The following is a 19,530-nucleotide window of genomic DNA, read 5'->3' on the forward strand; positions in this document are numbered from 1 at the left end:
ATATGTGACACATGTATATCTGTGTGCTCCTGAGTCTGTATATGGGAGACTGCGCTGAGTAATGTGATATGTGACATCTGTATATCTGTGTGCTCCTGAGTCTGTATATAGGAGACTGCGCTGAGTAATGTGACACCTGTATATCTGTGTGCTCCTGAGTCTGTATATAGGAGACTGCGCTGAGTAATGTGATATGTGACACCTGTATATCTGTGTGCTCCTGAGTCAGTATATAGGAGACTGTGCTGAGCAATGTGATATGTGACACCTGTATATCTGTGTGCTCCTGAGTCTGTTTATGGAGACTGCGCTGAGTAATGTGATATGTGACACCTGTATATCTGTGTGCTCCTGAGTCTGTATATAGGAGACTGTGCTGAGCAATGTGATATGTGACACCTGTATATCTTTGTGCTCCTGAGTCTGTATATAGGAGACTGCGCTGAGTAATGTGATATGTGACACCTGTATATCTGTGTACTCCTGAGTCTGTATATGGGAGACTGCGCTGAGTAATGGGATATGTGACACCTGTATATCTGTGTGCTCCTGAGACTGTATATAGGAGACTGTGCTGAGTAATGTGATATGTGACACCTGTATATCTGTGTGCTCCTGAGTCTGTATATAGGAGACTGCGCTGAGTAATGTGATATGTGACACCTGTATATCTGTGTGCTCCTGAGTCTGTATATAGGAGACTGCGCTGAGTAATGTGACACCTGTATATCTGTGTGCTCCTGAGTCTGTATATAGGAGACTGCGCTGAGTAATGTGATATGTGACACCTGTATATCTGTGAGCTCCAGAGTCTGTATATAGGAGACTGTGCTGTGTAATGTGATATGTGACACCTGTATATCTGTGTGCTCCTGAGTCTGTATATGGAGACTGCGCTGAGTACTGTGATATGTGACACCTGTATATCTGTGTGCTCCTGAGTCTGTATATGGGAGACTGCGCCGAGTAATGTGACACCTGTATATCTGTGTGCTCCTGAGTCTGTATATAGGAGACTGCGCTGAGTAATGTGATATGTGACACCTGTATATCTGTGTGCTCCTGAGTCTGTATATGGGAGACTGTGCTGAGTAATGTGATATGTGACACCTGTATATCTGTGTGCTCCTGAGTCTGTATATGGGAGACTGCGCTGAGTAATGTGATATGTGACACCTGTATATATGTGTGCTCCTGAGTCTGTATATAGGAGACTGCGCTGAGTGATGTGAAATGTGACACCTGTATATCTGTGTGCTCCTGAGTCTGTATATGGGAGACTGCGCTGAGTAATGTGACACCTGTATATCTGTGTGCTCCTGAGTCTGTATATGGGAGACTGCGCTGAGTAATGTGACACCTGTATATCTGTGTGCTCCTGAGTCTGTATATAGGAGACTGCGCTGAGTAATGTGATATGTGACACCTGTATATCTGTGTGCTCCTGAGTCTGTATATGGGAGACTGCGCTGAGTAATGTGATATGTGACACCTGTATATCTGTGTGCTCCTGAGTCTGTATATAGGAGACTGCGCTGAGTAATGTGAAATGTGACACCTGTATATCTGTGTGCTCCTGAGTCTGTATATGGGAGACTGTGCTGAGTAATGTGATATGTGACACCTGTATATCTGTGTGCTCCTGATTCTGTATATGGGAGACTGCGCTGAGTAATGTGATATGTGACACCTGTATATCTGTGTGCTCCTGAGTCTGTATATAGGAGACTGCGCTGAGTAATGTGACACGTGTATATCTGTGTGCTCCTGAGTCTGTATATGGAGACTGCGCTGAGTAATGTGATATGTGACACCTGTATATCTGTGTGCTCCTGAGTCTGTATATGGGAGACTGTGCCGAGTAATGTGATATGTGACACCTGTATATCTGTGTGCTCCCGAGTCTGTATATAGGAGACTGCGCTGAGTGATGTGAAATGTGACACCTGTATATCTGTGTGCTCCTGAGTCTGTATATGGGAGACTGCGCTGAGTAATGTGACACCTGTATATCTGTGTGCTCCTGAGTCTGTTTATGGAGACTGCGCTGAGTAATGTGATATGTGACACCTGTATATCTGTGTGCTCCTGAGTCTGTATATGGGAGACTGCGCTGAGTAATGTGATATGTGACACCTGTATATCTGTGTGCTCCTGAGTCTGTATATAGGAGACTGCGCTGAGTAATGTGACACGTGTATATCTGTGTGCTCCTGAGTCTGTATATGGAGACTGCGCTGAGTAATGTGATATGTGACACCTGTATATCTGTGTGCTCCTGAGTCTGTATATGGGAGACTGTGCTGAGTAATGTGATATGTGACACCTGTATATCTGTGTGCTCCTGAGTCTGTATATGGGAGACTGCGCTGAGTAATGTGACACCTGTATATCTGTGTGCTCCTGAGTCTGTATATAGGAGACTGTGCTGAGTAATGCGATATGTGACACCTGTATATCTGTGTGCTCCTGAGTCTGTATATAGGAGACTGTGCTGAGTAATGTGATATGTGACACCTGTATGTCTGTGTGCTCCTGAGTCTGTTTATGGAGACTGCGCTGAGTAATGTGATATGTGACACCTGTATATCTGTGTGCTCCTGAGTCTGTATATGGGAGACTGTGCAGAGTAATGTGATATGTGACACCTGTATATCTGTGTGCTCCTGAGTCTGTATATAGGAGACTGCGCTGAGTGATGTGAAATGTGACACATGTATATCTGTGTGCTCCTGAGTCTGTATATGGGAGACTGCGCTGAATAATGTGACACCTGTATATCTGTGTGCTCCTGAGTCTGTATATGGGAGACTGCACTGAGTAATGTGATATGTGACACCTGTATATCTGTGTGCTCCTGAGTCTGTATATAGGAGACTGCGCTGAGTAATGTGATATGTGACACCTGTATATCTGTGTGCTCCTGAGTCTGTATATAGGAGACTGCGCTGTGTAATGTGACACTTGTATATCTGTGTGCTCCTGAGTCTGTATATAGGAGACTGCGCTGAGTAATGTGATATGTGACACCTGTATATCTGTGTGCTCCTGAGTCTGTATATGGGAGACTGCGCTGAGTAATGTGACCTCTGTATATCTGTGTGCTCCTGAGTCTGTATATGGGAGACTGCGCTGAGTAATGTGATATGTGACACCTGTATATCTGTGTGCTCCTGAGTCTGTATATGGGAGACTGCGCTGAGTAATGTGATATGTGACACCTGTATATCTGTGTGCTCCTGAGTCTGTATATAGGAGACTGCGCTGTGTAATGTGACACTTGTATATGTGTGTGCTCCTGAGTCTGTATATAGGAGACTGCGCTGAGTAATGTGATAGGTGACACCTGTATATCTGTGTGCTCCTGAGTCTGTATATAGGAGACTGCGCTGAGTAATGTGACACCTGTATATCTGTGTGCTCCTGAGTCTGTATATAGTAGACTGCGCTGAGTAATGTGATATGTGACACCTGTATATCTGTGTGCTCCTGAGTCTGTATATAGGAGACTGCGCTGAGTAATGTGATATGTGACACCTGTATATATGTGTGCTCCTGAGTCTGTATATAGGAGACTGCGCTGAGTAATGTGATATGTGACACCTGTATATCTGTGTGCTCCTGAGTCTGTATATGGGAGACTGTGCTGAGTAATGTGATATGTGACACCTGTATATCTGTGTGCTCCTGAGTCTGTATATGGAGACAGCGCTGAGTAATGTGATATGTGACACCTGTATATCTGTGTGCTTCTGAGTTTTGTGCTGAGTAATGTGATATGTGACACCTGTATATCTGTGTTCTCCCGAGTCTGTATATAGGAGACTGCGCTGAGTAATGTGATATGTGACACCTGTATATCTGTGTGCTCCTGAGTCTGTATATAGGAGACTGCGCTGAGTAATGTGACACCTGTATATCTGGGTGCTCCTGAGTCTGTATATGGGAGACTGTGCTGAGTAATGTGATATGTGACACCTGTATATCTGTGTTCTCCCGAGTCTGTATATAGGAGACTGCGCTGAGTAATGTGATATGTGACACCTGTATATCTGTGTGCTCCTGAGTCTGTATATAGGAGACTGCGCTGAGTAATGTGACACCTGTATATCTGGGTGCTCCTGAGTCTGTATATAGGAGACTGTGCTGAGTAATGTGATATGTGACACCTGTATATCTGTGTGCTCCTGAGTCTGTATATAGGAGACTGCGCTGAGTAATGTGATATGTGACACCTGTATATCTGTGTGCTCCTGAGTCTGTATATAGGAGACTGCGCTGAGTAATGTGATATGTGACACCTGTATATCTGTGTGCTCCTGAGTCTGTATATAGGAGACTGCGCTGAGTGATGTGATATGTGACACCTGTATATCTGTGTGCTCCTGAGTCTGTATATGGGAGACTGCGCTGAGTAATGTGACACCTGTATATCTGTGTGCTCCTGAGTCTGTATATAGGAGACTGCGCTGAGTAATGAAATATGTGACACCTGTATATCTGTGTGCTCCTGAGTCTGTATATGGGAGACTGCGCTGAGTAATGTGATATGTGACACCTGTATATCTGTGTGCTCCTGAGTCTGTATATAGGAGACTGTGCTGAGTAATGTGATATGTGACACCTGTATATCTGTGTGCTCCTGAGTCTGTATATAGGAGACTGCGCTGAGTAATGAAATATGTGACACCTGTATATCTGTGTGCTCCTGAGTCTGTATATAGGAGACTGCGCTGAGTAATGAAATATGTGACACCTGTATATCTGTGTGCTCCTGAGTCTGTATATAGGAGACTGCGCTGAGTAATGTGATATGTGACACCTGTATATCTGTGTGCTCCTGAGTCTGTATATGGGAGACTGCGCTGAGTAATGTGATATGTGACACCTGTATATCTGTGTGCTCCTGAGTCTGTATATGGGAGACTGCGCTGAGTAATGTGATATGTGACACATGTATATATGTGAGCTCCTGAGTCTGTATATAGGAGACTGCGCTGAGTAATGTCATATGTGACACCTGTATATCTGTGAGCTCCTGAGTCTGTATATAGGAGACTATGTTGAGCAATGCGATATGTGACACCTGTATATCTGTGTGCTCCTGAGTCTGTATATAGGAGACTGCGCTGAGTAATGTGATATGTGACACCTGTATATCTGTGTGCTCCTGAGTCTGTATATAGGAGACTGCGCTGAGTAATGTGATATGTGACACCTGTATATCTGTGTGCTCCTGAGTCTGTATATGGGAGACTGTGCTGAGTAATGTGATATGTGACACCTGTATATCTGTGTGCTCCTGAGTCTGTATATGGGAGACTGTGCTGAGTAATGTGATACCTGTATATCTGTGTGCTCCTGAGTCTGTATATGGGAGACTGCGCTGAGTAATGGGATATGTGACACCTGTATATCTGTGTGCTCCTGAGACTATATATAGGAGACTGTGCTGAGTAATGTGATATGTGACACCTGTATATCTGTGTGCTCCTGAGTCTGTATATAGGAGACTGCGCTGAGTAATGTGATATGTGACACCTGTATATCTGTGTGCTCCTGAGTCTGTATATAGGAGACTGCGCTGAGTGATGTGATATGTGACACCTGTATATCTGTGTGCTCCTGAGTCTGTATATGGGAGACTGCGCTGAGTAATGTGACACCTGTATATCTGTGTGCTCCTGAGTCTGTATATAGGAGACTGCGCTGAGTAATGTGATATGTGACACCTGTATATCTGTGAGCTCCAGAGTCTGTATATAGGAGACTGTGCTGTGTAATGTGATATGTGACACCTGTATATCTGTGTGCTCCTGAGTCTGTATATAGGAGACTGCGCTGAGTAATGTGATATGTGACACCTGTATATCTGTGTGCTCCTGAGTCTGTATATAGGAGACTGCGCTGAGTAATGTGATATGTGACACCTATATGTCTGTGTGCTCCTGAGTCTGTATATAGGAGACTGCGCTGAGTAATGTGATATGTGACACCTGTATATCTGTGTGCTCCTGAGTCTGTATATGGGAGACTGCGCTGAGTAATGTGATATGTGACACATGTATATCTGTGTGCTCCTGAGTCTGTATATGGGAGACTGCGCTGAGTAATGTGATATGTGACACCTGTATATCTGTGTGCTCCTGAGTCTGTATATAGGAGACTGCGCTGAGTAATGTGACACCTGTATATCTGTGTGCTCCTGAGTCTGTTTATGGAGACTGCGCTGAGTAATGTGATATGTGACACCTGTATATCTGTGTGCTCCTGAGTCTGTATATAGGAGACTGCGCTGAGTAATGTGATATGTGACACCTGTATATCTGTGTGCTCCTGAGTCTGTATATGGGAGACTGCGCTGAGTAATGGGATATGTGACACCTGTATATCTGTGTGCTCCTGAGTCTGTATATAGGAGACTGCGCTGAGTAATGTGACACCTGTATATCTGTGTGCTCCTGAGTCTGTTTATGGAGACTGCGCTGAGTAATGTGATATGTGACACCTGTATATCTGTGTGCTCCTGAGTCTGTATATGGGAGACTGCGCTGAGTAATGGGATATGTGACACCTGTATATCTGTGTGCTCCTGAGACTGTATATAGGAGACTGTGCTGAGTAATGTGATATGTGACACCTGTATATCTGTGTGCTCCTGAGTCTGTATATAGGAGACTGCGCTGAGTAATGTGATATGTGACACCTGTATATCTGTGTGCTCCTGAGTCTGTATATAGGAGACTGCGCTGAGTGATGTGATATGTGACACCTGTATATCTGTGTGCTCCTGAGTCTGTATATGGGAGACTGCGCTGAGTAATGTGACACCTGTATATCTGTGTGCTCCTGAGTCTGTATATAGGAGACTGCGCTGAGTAATGTGATATGTGACACCTGTATATCTGTGTGCTCCTGAGTCTGTATATAGGAGACTGCGCTGAGTAATGTGATATGTGACACCTATATGTCTGTGTGCTCCTGAGTCTGTATATAGGAGACTGTGCTGAGTAATGTGATATGTGACACCTGTATATCTGTGTGCTCCTGAGTCTGTATATGGGAGACTGCGCTGAGTAATGTGATATGTGACACCTGTATATCTGTGTGCTCCTGAGTCTGTATATGGGAGACTGTGCTGAGTAATGTGATATGTGACACCTGTATATCTGTGTGCTCCTGAGTCTGTATATAGGAGACTGCGCTGAGTAATGTGATAGGTGACACCTGTATATCTGTGTGTTCCTGAGTATGTATATAGGAGACTGCGCTGAGTAATATGATATGTGACACCTGTATATCTGTGTGCTCCTGAGTCTGTATATAGGAGACTGCGCTGAGTAATGTGATATGTGACACCTGTATATCTGTGAGCTCCAGAGTCTGTATATAGGAGACTGCGCTGTGTAATGTGATATGTGACACCTGTATATCTGTGTGCTCCTGAGTCTGTATATAGGAGACTGCGCTGAGTAATGTGATATGTGACACCTGTATATCTGTGTGCTCCTGAGTCTGTATATGGGAGACTGTGCTGAGTAATGTGATATGTGACACCTGTATATCTGTGTGCTCCTGTGTCTGTATATGGGAGACTGTGCTGAGTAATGTGATATGTGACACCTGTATATCTGTGTGCTCCTGAGTCTGTATATGGGAGACTGTGCTGAGTAATGTGATATGTGACACCTGTATATCTGTGTGCTCCTGAGTCTGTATATAGGAGACTGCGCTGAGTAATGTGATATGTGACACCTGTATATCTGTGTGCTCCTGAGTCTGTATATAGGAGACTGTGCTGAGTAATGTGATATGTGACACCTGTATATCTGTGTGCTCCTGAGTCTGTATATGGGAGACTGTGCTGAGTAATGTGATATGTGACACCTGTATATCTGTGTGCTCCTGAGTCTGTATATGGGAGACTGTGCTGAGTAATGTGATATGTGACATCTGTATATCTGTGTGCTCCTGAGTCTGTATATAGGAGACTGTGCTGAGTACTGTGATATGTGACACCTATATGTCTGTGTGCTCCTGAGTCTGTATATAGGAGACTGCGCTGAGTAATGTGATATGTGACACCTGTATACCTGTGTGCTCCTGAGTCTGTATATGGGAGACTGTGCTAAGTAATGTGATATGTGACACCTGTATATCTGTGTGCTCCTGAGTCTGTATATAGGAGACTGCGCTGAGTAATGTGATAGGTGACACCTGTATATCTGTGTGCTCCTGAGTCTGTATATAGGAGACTGCGCTGAGTAATGTGATATGTGACACCTGTATATCTGTGTGCTCCTGAGTCTGTATATAGGAGACTGTGCTGAGTAATATGATATGTGACACCTGTATATCTGTGTGCTCCTAAGTCTGTATATAGGAGACTGCGCTGAGTAATGTGATATGTGACACCTATATGTCTGTGTGCTCCTGAGTCTGTATATGGGAGACTGCGCTGAGTAATGTGACACCTGTATATCTGTGTGCTCCTGAGTCTGAATATAGGAGACTGCGCTGAGTAATGTGATATGTGACACCTGTATATCTGTGTGCTCCTGAGTCTGAATATAGGAGACTGCGCTGAGTAATGTGATATGTGACACCTGTATATCTGTGTGCTCCTGAGTCTGTATATAGGAGACTGCGCTGAGTAATGTGATATGTGACACCTGTATATCTGTGTGCTCCTGAGTCTGTATATGGGAGACTGCGCTGAGTAATGTGATATGTGACACCTGTATATCTGTGTGCTCCTGAGTCTGTATATGGGAGACTGCGCTGAGTAATGAGATATGTGACACCTGTATATCTGTGTGCTCCTGAGTGTGTATATGGGAGACTGCGCTGTGATATGTGACACATGTATATCTGTGTGCTCCTGAGTCTGTATATAGGAGACTGCGCTGAGTAATGTGATACCTGTATATCTGTGTGCTCCAGAGTCTGTATATAGGAGACTGCGCTGAGTAATGTGATATGTGACACCTGTATATCTGTGTGCTCCTGAGTCTGTATATAGGAGACTGCGCTGAGTAATGTGACACCTGTATATCTGTGTGCTCCTGAGTCTGTATATGGGAGACTGCGCTGAGTAATGTGATATGTGACACCTGTATATCTGTGTGCTCCTGAGTCTGTATATGGGAGACTGTGCTGAGTAATGTGATATGTGACACCTGTATATCTGTGTGCTCCTGAGTCTGTATATAGGAGACTGCGCTGAGTAATGTGATATGTGACACCTGTATATCTGTGTGCTCCTGAGTCTGTATATGGGAGACTGCGCTGAGTAATGTGATATGTGACACCTGTATATCTGTGTGCTCCTGAGTCTGTATATGGGAGACTGCGCTGAGTAATGTGATATGTGACACCTGTATATCTGTGTGCTCCTGAGTCTGTATATGGGAGACTGCGCTGAGTAATGTGATATGTGACACCTGTATATCTGTGTGCTCCTGAGTCTGTATATGGGAGACTGCGCTGAGTAATGTGATATGTGACACCTGTATATCTGTGTGCTCCTGAGTCTGTATATAGGAGACTGCGCTGAGTACTGTGATATGTGACACCTGTATATCTGTGTGCTCCTGAGTCTGTATATGGGAGACTGTGCTGAGTAATGTGATATGTGACACCTGTATATCTGTGTGCACCTGAGTCTGTATATAGGAGACTGCACTGAGTAATGTGATATGTGACACCTGTATATCTGTGTGTTCCTGAGTCTGTATATAGGAGACTGTGCTGAGTAATGTGATATGTGACACCTGTATATATGTGTGCTCCTGAGTCTGTATATGGGAGACTGTGCTGAGTAATGTGACACATGTATATATGTGAGCTCCTGAGTCTGTATATAGGAGACTGCGCTGAGTAATGTCATATGTGACACCTGTATATCTGTGAGCTCCTGAGTCTGTATATAGGAGACTATGCTGAGCAATGTGATATGTGACACCTGTATATCTGTGTGCTCCTGAGTCTGTATATAGGAGACTGTGCTGAGTAATGTGATATGTGACACCTGTATATCTGTGTGCTCCTGAGTCTGTATATAGGAGACTGTGCTGAGTGATGTGATATGTGACACATGTATATCTGTGTGCTCCTGAGTCTGTATATGGGAGACTGTGCTGAGTAATGTGATATGTGACACCTGTATATCTGTGTGCTCCTGAGTCTGTATATAGGAGACTGCGCTGAGTAATGTGATATGTGACACCTGTATATCTGTGTGCTCCTGAGTCTGTATATAGGAGACTGCGCTGAGTAATGTGATATGTGACACCTGTATATCTGTGTGCTCCTGAGTCTGTATATGGGAGACTGTGCTGAGTAATGTGATATGTGACACCTGTATATCTGTGTGCTCCTGAGTCTGTATATGGAGACTGTGCTGAGTAATGTGATATGTGACACCTGTATATCTGTGTGCTCCTGAGTCTGTATATAGGAGACTGTGCTGAGTGATGTGATATGTGACACATGTATATCTGTGTGCTCCTGAGTCTGTATATGGGAGACTGTGCTGAGTAATGTGATACCTGTATATCTGTGTGCTCCTGAGTCTGTATATGGAGACTGCGCTGAGTAATGTGATATGTGACACCTGTATATCTGTGTGCTCCTGAGTCTGTATATGGAGACTGCGCTGAGTAATATGATATGTGACACCTGTATATCTGTGTGCTCCTGAGTCTGTATATGGGAGACTGTTCTGAGTAATGTCATATGGAACACATGTATATCTGTGTGCTCCTGAGTCTGTATATGGGAGACTGTGCTGAGTAATGTCATATGTGACACCTGTATATCTGTGTGCTCCTGAGTCTGTATATGGAGACTGCACTGAGTAATGTGATATGTGACACCTGTATATCTGTGTGCTCCTGAGTCTGTATATGGGAGACTGTGCTGAGTAATGTGATATGTGACACCTGTATATCTGTGTGCTCCTGAGTCTGTATATAGGAGACTGCGCTGAGTAATGTGATATGTGACACCTGTATATCTGTGTGCTCCTGAGTCTGTATATAGGAGACTGTGCTGAGTGATGTGATATGTGACACATGTATATCTGTGTGCTCCTGAGTCTGTATATGGGAGACTGTGCTGAGTAATGTGATACCTGTATATCTGTGTGCTCCTGAGTCTGTATATGGAGACTGCGCTGAGTAATGTGATATGTGACACCTGTATATCTGTGTGCTCCTGAGTCTGTATATGGAGACTGCGCTGAGTAATATGATATGTGACACCTGTATATCTGTGTGCTCCTGAGTCTGTATATGGGAGACTGTTCTGAGTAATGTCATATGGAACACATGTATATCTGTGTGCTCCTGAGTCTGTATATGGGAGACTGTGCTGAGTAATGTCATATGTGACACCTGTGTATCTATGTGCTCCTGAGTCTGTATATAGGAGACTGCGCTGAGTAATGTGATATGTGACACCTGTATGTCTGTGTGCTCCTGAGTCTGTATATAGGAGACTGCGCTGAGTAATGTGATATGTGACACCTGTATATCTGTGTGCTCCTGAGTCTGTATATAGGAGACTGCGCTGAGTGATGTGATATGTGACACCTGTATATCTGTGTGCTCCTGAGTCTGTATATGGGAGACTGCGCTGAGTAATGTGACACCTGTATATCTGTGTGCTCCTGAGTCTGTATATAGGAGACTGTGCTGAGTAATGTGATATGTGACACCTGTATATCTGTGTGCTCCTGAGTCTGTATATAGGAGACTGCGCTGAGTAATGAAATATGTGACACCTGTATATCTGTGTGCTCCTGAGTCTGTATATAGGAGACTGCGCTGAGTAATGAAATATGTGACACCTGTATATCTGTGTGCTCCTGAGTCTGTATATAGGAGACTGCGCTGAGTAATGTGATATGTGACACCTGTATATCTGTGTGCTCCTGAGTCTGTATATGGGAGACTGCGCTGAGTAATGTGATATGTGACACCTGTATATCTGTGTGCTCCTGAGTCTGTATATGGAGACTGTGCTGAGTAATGTGATATGTGACACCTGTATATCTGTGTGCTCCTGAGTCTGTATATGGGAGACTGCGCTGAGTAATGTGATATGTGACACCTGTATATCTGTGTGCTCCTGAGTCTGTATATGGGAGACTGCGCTGAGTAATGTGATATGTGACACCTGTATATCTGTGTGCTCCTGAGTCTGTATATGGGAGACTGCGCTGAGTAATGTGATATGTGACACCTGTATATCTGTGTGCTCCTGAGTCTGTATATAGGAGACTGTGCTGAGTAATGTGATATGTGACACCTGTATATATGTGTGCTCCTGAGTCTGTATATGGGAGACTGTGCTGAGTAATGTGATATGTGACACCTGTATATCTGTGTGCTCCTGAGTCTGTATATAGGAGACTGCGCTGAGTAATGTGACACCTGTATATCTGTGTGCTCCTGAGTCTGTTTATGGAGACTGCGCTGAGTAATGTGATATGTGACACCTGTATATCTGTGTGCTCCTGAGTCTGTATATAGGAGACTGTGCTGAGTAATGTGATATGTGACACCTGTATATCTGTGTGCTCCTGAGTCTGTATATAGGAGACTGCGCTGAGTAATGTGATATGTGACACCTGTATATCTGTGTGCTCCTGAGTCTGTATATAGGAGACTGCGCTGAGTGATGTGATATGTGACACCTGTATATCTGTGTGCTCCTGAGTCTGTATATGGGAGACTGCGCTGAGTAATGTGACACCTGTATATCTGTGTGCTCCTGAGTCTGTATATAGGAGACTGCGCTGAGTAATGTGATATGTGACACCTGTATATCTGTGAGCTCCAGAGTCTGTATATAGGAGACTGTGCTGTGTAATGTGATATGTGACACCTGTATATCTGTGTGCTCCTGAGTCTGTATATAGGAGACTGCGCTGAGTAATGTGATATGTGACACCTGTATATCTGTGTGCTCCTGAGTCTGTATATAGGAGACTGCGCTGAGTAATGTGATATGTGACACCTGTATATCTGTGTGCTCCTGAGTCTGTATATGGGAGACTGCGCTGAGTAATGTGATATGTGACACATGTATATCTGTGTGCTCCTGAGTCTGTATATGGGAGACTGCGCTGAGTAATGTGATATGTGACACCTGTATATCTGTGTGCTCCTGAGTCTGTATATAGGAGACTGCGCTGAGTAATGTGACACCTGTATATCTGTGTGCTCCTGAGTCTGTTTATGGAGACTGCGCTGAGTAATGTGATATGTGACACCTGTATATCTGTGTGCTCCGGAGTCTGTATATAGGAAACTGCGCTGAGTAATGTGATATGTGACACCTGTATATCTGTGTGCTCCTGAGTCTGTATATGGGAGACTGCGCTGAGTAATGGGATATGTGACACCTGTATATCTGTGTGCTCCTGAGACTGTATATAGGAGACTGTGCTGAGTAATGTGATATGTGACACCTGTATATCTGTGTGCTCCTGAGTCTGTATATAGGAGACTGCGCTGAGTAATGTGATATGTGACACCTGTATATCTGTGTGCTCCTGAGTCTGTATATAGGAGACTGCGCTGAGTGATGTGATATGTGACACCTGTATATCTGTGTGCTCCTGAGTCTGTATATGGGAGACTGCGCTGAGTAATGTGACACCTGTATATCTGTGTGCTCCTGAGTCTGTATATAGGAGACTGCGCTGAGTAATGTGATATGTGACACCTGTATATCTGTGTGCTCCTGAGTCTGTATATGGGAGACTGTGCTGAGTAATGTGATATGTGACACCTGTATATCTGTGTGCTCCTGAGTCTGTATATGGGAGACTGTGCTGAGTACTGTGATATGTGACACCTATATGTCTGTGTGCTCCTGAGTCTGTATATAGGAGACTGCGCTGAGTAATGTGATATGTGACACCTGTATATCTGTGTGCTCCTGAGTCTGTATATGGGAGACTGTGCTAAGTAATGTGATATGTGACACCTGTATATCTGTGTGCTCCTGAGTCTGTATATGGGAGACTGCGCTGAGTAATGAGATATGTGACACCTGTATATCTGTGTGCTCCTGAGTGTGTATATGGGAGACTGCGCTGTGATATGTGACACCTGTATATCTGTGTGCTCCTGAGTCTGTATATAGGAGACTGCGCTGAGTAATGTGACACCTGTATATCTGTGTGCTCCAGAGTCTGTATATAGGAGACTGCGCTGAGTAATGTGATACCTGTATATCTGTGTGCTCCAGAGTCTGTATATAGGAGACTGCGCTGAGTAATGTGATATGTGACACCTGTATATCTGTGTGCTCCTGAGTCTGTATATAGGAGACAGCGCTGAGTAATGTGACACCTGTATATCTGTGTGCTCCTGAGTCTGTATATGGGAGACTGCGCTGAGTAATGTGATATGTGACACCTGTATATCTGTGTGCTCCTGAGTCTGTATATAGGAGACTGCGCTGAGTAATGTGATATGTGACACCTGTATATCTGTGTGCTCCTGAGTCTGTATATGGGAGACTGTGCTGAGTAATGTGATATGTGACACCTGTATATCTGTGTGCTCCTGAGTCTGTATATAGGAGACTGCGCTGAGTGATGTGAAATGTGACACCTGTATATCTGTGTGCTCCTGAGTCTGTATATGGGAGACTGCGCTGAGTAATGTGATATGTGACACCTGTATATATGTGTGCTCCTGAGTCTGTATATAGGAGACTGCGCTGAGTAATGTGATATGTGACACCTGTATATATGTGTGCTCCTGAGTCTGTATATGGGAGACTGCGCTGAGTAATGTGATATGTGACACCTGTATATCTGTGTGCTCCTGAGTCTGTATATAGGAGACTGCGCTGAGTAATATGATACGTGACACCTGTATATCTGTGTGCTCCTGAGTCTGTATATGGGAGACTGTGCTGAGTAATGTGATATGTGACACTTGTATATCTGTGTGCTCCTGAGTCTGTATATAGGAGACTGCGCTGAGTAATGTGATATGTGACACCTGTATATCTGTGAGCTCCTGAGTCTGTATATGGGAGACTGCGCTGAGTAATGTGATATGTGACACCTGTATATCTGTGTGCTCCTGAGTCTGTATATAGGAGACTGTGCTGAGTAATGTGATATGTGACACCTGTATATCTGTGTGCTCCTGAGTCTGTATATAGGAGACTGCGCTGAGTAATGTGATATGTGACACCTGTATATCTGTGTGCTCCTGAGTCTGTATATGGAGACTGTGCTGAGTAATGTGATATGTGACACCTGTATATCTGTGTGCTCCTGAGTCTGTATATGGAGACTGTGCTGAGTAATGTGATATGTGACACCTGTATATCTGTGTGCTCCTGAGTCTGTATATAGGAGACTGCGCTGAGTAATGTGATGTGTGACACCTGTATATATGTGTGCTCCTGAGTCTGTATATGGAGACTGTGCTGAGTAATGTGATATGTGACACCAGTATATCTGTGTGCTCCTGAGTCTGTGCTGAGTAATGTGATATGTGACACCTGTATATCTGTGTGCTCCTGAGTCTGTATATGGAGACTGTGCTGAGTAATGTGATATGTGACACCAGTATATCTGTGTGCTCCTGAGTCTGTATATGGAGACTGTGCTGAGTAATGTGATATGTGATACCTGTATATCTGTGTGCTCCTGAGTCTGTATATGAAGCACAATAGAATTGCGGCCACTACACTGTAGCACTTCCTATACTGATTTAGGGCGGTATCCAATTAGCCCCGAACTTTGTTCGGGCGCTAATGGATCCCCTGGGGCTAAGTAGCCCCAAAGTCTGCCTGATGCCGGCACTTATTGGGGCTTTTTTTCAGGACCTGATGTGACTCGAGAAAAAAAAAAAAAAACACGAGAAACAAGAGATATGGTAAGAACTTACCTTTGTTATCTCTGTTTCTACGAAGTCCATAGGGTCCACAGGGCTGACCTTAGGGTATAGCTGGATGTGGATCCACGGGCACCACACAGTTAAAGCTTTGCTGCTCCCAGGATGCACTTGGGTCCGTCCTCCTCTATACCCCGCCCCCGAGCCACAGGCACCTCAGTTGGTAAGTAGCCAAGGCCGGAGGAGGAGACTAAACAGAGAGAAGGAAGACTGGAACACACAAGAAACCATACTCACAGAAATGGGGGACGGGAAACCGGTGACCAGCCACACAGCCCATATGAAGCCAGGTGCCTCAGGGCGGGCGCCCTGTGGACCCTATGGACTTTGTAGAAACTGAGATAACAAAAGGTAAGTTCTTACCATATCTTTTGTTTTCTACTTCAGGGTCCATAGGACTTCAAAAACGGAGGAGTTCCTTAAGCAACGCCTACAGTTTTGTGGGCGGCCGCACTGACATCATCAGTGATGTCAGTGGGGAGTTTCCTGCTCTTTCAGAGCTTAGGGTCTCGTCGCAAGCCCCGATGGTCGCGATGGTGTTCACGATCGCGACAATCAACTTGGTCGATCGTTAAGCTGTTGGTGGTAACCTACGGCTTACCTAAAGACCAGGAGGCCGCACTTCAAAAATGAAGCGGCCGCCCTCATTCAGAACGAGCGCTCGCTTCTTGCGAATGAGGGCCTTAGTCTCTACCTCCTGGGCCATGGCATCCGAGTCAGTGTCCTCATGTACTTCTCCGTCACCTGAAGACACGTCCGTGTCCGTTAACTGCACAGCCAGTAAAGCCATAACGGGGTGCTTGGACGCCTTCGGGGGCATGTCACTTTGTAACATCGACTGAAAAGACAAGGCCGCCAGACTCTGAACAGAGCTGGAGAGTACATCCATCCAGGGTGGAGGAACCGCCTGAGAAAACCCCTGAAAGGGCACCGACTGCTGCGTCACTGGGGGAGACTGAGCATACACAGGCAACCCCGTATAAAGGATCCACAGTCTGAGATCTGGGGGGGGAGACTGCAATAAATGCGGAATACCCGGGGAACGGGGGATGGTAGGCTGGGGCAACGCCCTAGTAGGGACTCCACTCGGGACTGCTAAACGGTCCGCTATTGACGCCAGCACCTGTGAAAACATCGCCCAAGGAGGATCCTGCGCCACCGGGGATTTAGAGGGGCCAGGCACCAGCTGGCACCACCCGCACAGACCATCCTGTGATAAATCCTCCCTATCAACCCCTGCCGAACAGCGCCGGCAGGAAAACAACACAGGAGGCTCGGAGCGCTCATTCTCCTCATCAGACATGACAATAAATTTTCAATTAATATTTATCACCGAGAAGATGTAAGGCGTATAACACCTGCGCACTCCCAAGTATACAACACAAACAGCCCACAATATGGTACTGAGGAGCACACCGCAGTATGTGACGGACCTCACAAATACGTAGATTTATATAAGTGAGATATACAGAAAGAACACCCCTCCCCCACGCACCTGCGGGCCGTAGGAGAAGTAAAGGGATAGGTATAAGCTGACGGTAAGTAGAAATAAGCACAGACAGCAGCACTAGTAACAGTCACATACCATGCAGAGAAGTTCTACTCACTGCACCTTCCGCTACAATCACCTCCCAGATTCAGTGTCTGGGAGGGCTATAGCGCTGCGAACACTGTCCTGATCAGGGGAGAGGTACACAGGGGGACTGGTCCAATGTATCCGCCTGGGAGATCTGCGTTTGCCACAAGAAGATGGCCGTCGGAGAGCTCTGAGGAGGAGTGGCCGCAGGAGGAGCAGCTCAGCGACGCCAGCACACATGAGAGAAGGCGCGCTGGGCTGAGGGGAGGAGCGCTGAACCAGGGAAGGCTGCCTCCCCTGGCTAGTAATTAACCCCAGGGACGCTGGTTCCCGTACAGCAATTACTCCCTGGTGGTCTAGCAGACACGCGGGGTATTGGTATTCCTAATAGGGGGAGCCCACCGCCGCTAACTAGCGCCGCCGGTCTCTGGAGACCGGCGGCTAAAGACTGAATTGCGCTGCCCGCTGCTTACCTGTCCCTGGCAAATCCGGCAGCAGTCTGTGGGAGGTCCCGGAGCCATGCTAGTACTGACTCCGGGGTCCCGCTGCAATCCCCAGATCAGTACCGGCGTCGCAGCGCCAGCGGGGCTGTTGGAGTGGCAGCGTGGACGTCCAGATGGACAGTCTGATGCTGCCGCTCTGAAGAGCGTAAAAATAAATAAATACATTTCTTCTTTAAAAAATAAATAAGCTTAGGGGCTGCATATGGAGCCCCACTGCCCAGGGTGACCCGACTCCGGCCGGGCACCAACTAAAGACTGAGGATCCTGGGCTCGGGGTATAGAGGAGGATGGACCCAAGTGCATCCTGGGAGCAGCAAAAGCTTTAACTGCGTGGTGCCCGTGGATCCAGATCCAGCTATACCCAAAGGTCAACCCTGTGGACCCCCTATGGACCCTGAAGTAGAAAGTGCAGTTTTTTTGGACCCTGAAAGGGCGAAAATACATAGAATCCGTGAACTTATCATGGATCCTGAGTGTTTTTGGGAGAAATAAAGAATAGGGGAAGAAAAGAAAAAAAAAAGAAAAAATTGCCGAAATATGTGGAAAATCGGTGAATAATCCCTGTTTTTCGCTGATCACGGCTAATTGGATACCCCCTTATAGACTCAGTGGCACACAGACATATTAGTGCTACATATCAATGTAACCAGCACAGTCTGATATACAAAGATGTATAAGGACACGTGTGTACGCAGCACGGTGCGTCGGCTTCTGATAACGCCCAGCGGTCTGAGTGCCGTGAATGCGGCTTCCTGAGGTTGGGCGTACCAGACACCGGTATTAGGCTGTCCGATCGGCTTATTGCCAGGTATATAAAATATAGACTCCGGTATATGGAATCCAGCACAGTCTGATATAGAAAGATGTATAAGGACACGTGTGTATGCAGCACGGTGCGTCGGCTTCTGATAACACCCAGCGGTCTGAGTGCCACATACGGCTAAGAGAGCACTACATGTCCCATCACTGCCAAAATAAAACATGGAATGTGGGGTCACTCACATATGAAAGAGGGGAGTCTGCTCTCAAATTATGTGCCCCCCCCCAGCAGCGAATGTGATCACCACACAATACCACCCTGCGCTAAAATAGAAATAGATGGGGGACGGGCCCATTGCGCCTTCTGCCCCCCGTTCAGACCCGCACACATGGGGGCACCCTGTCTTGAAAAGAAGAGTCTCCTCTTCCTTAGTAGTTATTATCCGGGGACCACCGGTAAATAAAGGAGACAGAAAATAAAATACACGTTTGGGTCCCGTGTTTTTGGGCCATGTAATCTCCGCGTCTCTGATGTGCTGGAATGGGTAACACAACCGATGGGGATTTGGAGCTAAAGTCTTCTGACTAAAACCAATATATAACAAGTGTGGCTACAGCATAGAACTAATCATTGTTACAGGAATGTGAGCAGCGCAAATGTGAAAAATGGCCTCCGCACACGGGTGAGAAAACCCCCAGCAGCGAAGGTGTTAATGGACATAAGCCCCACCTAAGCCCCCAAGGTACACAGGAAAGGCGA

The 19,530-nt window shown here is 45.8% G+C and overlaps 1 protein-coding gene across 2 annotated transcripts in view; it reads right to left on the minus strand.

Annotated features, from left to right (window-relative positions):
- FBXL6 (F-box and leucine rich repeat protein 6) overlaps nucleotides 1-19,530 on the minus strand; it is a 140,590-nt gene that overhangs the window by 88,070 nt on the left and 32,990 nt on the right. The window lies entirely within an intron of this gene.

The sequence above is a fragment of the Taudactylus pleione genome, unplaced genomic scaffold (genome assembly GCF_031769625.1).
Source record: "Taudactylus pleione unplaced genomic scaffold, aTauple2 ptg001498l, whole genome shotgun sequence".
NCBI lineage: Eukaryota > Metazoa > Chordata > Amphibia > Anura > Myobatrachidae > Taudactylus > Taudactylus pleione.